Here is a 1,715-nt window from a genome sequence, read left to right as displayed (position 1 = left end):
ATTATTTCTGGTTCTGGTTTCTTGAAGCTAAAGGGGTGTAAATGTGCCTAAACAAGGTGAAAGAGATGGGAAATTCAAGAGCAGTGATATCAATGTAGAGATTTTTTTTTTTGTCTTCAGGCTGGTCTTTGTTTTTTATGGTCTCCTATTGAAAGGAAATAACTGGTTAAATTGGTACACTAATGGAAGATCTTTGATTTAAAAAGAAATAAATATTTTTGTTAGATTTCAACAGTAAGATGCCCAGTAGTAAAAAAGCATCACATAGGAATTGTCAAATTAAAAGCTGAGGTGGGAGCAGGCATTTTCATTACAAAGGTCTATTTTTGTGAAGTCCATTAACATAACTGGAAGACAATGATAATGCAATTAAATGAGTAGATTTGAAAAATGCTTGGGAAAATTGTCTTGTTAACAGGAACCAATGAGCTGGTAACCTGAAATTAGACCAGAGGGACTTATTATACTTTAGAGATACTTGGAGATAGAGGCAGAAGGCTCAAAATTTTAAGCACAGAAAATACGTATTTTAAATTCCAGGTGAAATTGGGAAAGCATTATTACATGCTTTATTACATTATTACATGCCTTTTAATATATCCCAACTTGCAAAAATCCCATGTTCTGTAAGACCTTTATGCCAGAATGGAAATAACAATCTTATTGTTATTGATCTCAAGTATTTTGTAGCCAAGTGTAAAGAAGTTTTGGCACTGGGTGATGTTTGAAAGAGATTATTGCAGGAGTTTGCTGATTTTTTTTGTCTGTCCTTTTAACTGTTGAAGGTTTTGCAGAAATGGTACCTTGATAAAAGCTTTTTCCAGGAAAGATCTGCTCTTTGCTGGTGGAATATTCTGCAAGTCTGTTGGTTTAAAAAAACATAAATTCAGAATTATGTGAGATCTAGAAGTTGCCCCTAATATATTGTACATTAGGGCAACTTAGTGCTTTAGAATTGTGCAGAAATAATGGGGAGATGTACTGGTTTTATATAAGTGTTTCATGAAGAGAAAAACCTAAAAAATCTGATTTAGCTGGAGCTTATATTTTTTTATAAACTGCATTTCATAAATGAGTGAATATGGTCAAACACAACTGGGGAAAAAAGCCAGAAAATCAGCAATAAATAATCGTTCTTGTATGGCTAAGGAAGTTCAGCCCTGGTTTTCTGAACAAAAATAAACAATTTTCTTAATCACAGAGAATGTTTGATATTTCTCATGAAATGAAAATTTTAAAGAAAAAGGACATGGAAAATCTGCATGATTATGTTGATAGAATATTGTTATGACACACCTGAATAATGAACATATGATGCCATATGCTCCTGGCTAATTAATATTCTTATTGTCTCATTAGAGACTTGATCTTAAATAGATAAAAACCTCAATTTAACAATATTTTAATAATTTAAAAATTATTTATTTAGATTTTGATTATTAAGAAAGGGAAATTATAAACACTGATGCTTCAGGCATGGTAAAAAGTAGAAAATACAAGGATTAAGGGTGGGTGAGTGTTTTACATTCAGCTCTGACCTGGCTGCTCATCTGAACCACAAAAGCAATTCTGGAGTCCCAAAGCCTCTTGTGTAATGCTGGCACAACATTGCACCTACAGTGCCTTTGGCAAAGTGAATTATTTTTGGACTCATGGGAAGGAATTTCCACCTGGAATGAAATAGGAATATAATTTCTTCTCATGGAGTTGCCTCA

This window comes from Parus major, chromosome 18, assembly GCF_001522545.3.
Source record: "Parus major isolate Abel chromosome 18, Parus_major1.1, whole genome shotgun sequence".
NCBI classification, from domain to species: domain Eukaryota; kingdom Metazoa; phylum Chordata; class Aves; order Passeriformes; family Paridae; genus Parus; species Parus major.
The sequence above is the reverse complement of the archived record's forward strand: the minus strand, read 5'-3'. Positions refer to the sequence as shown.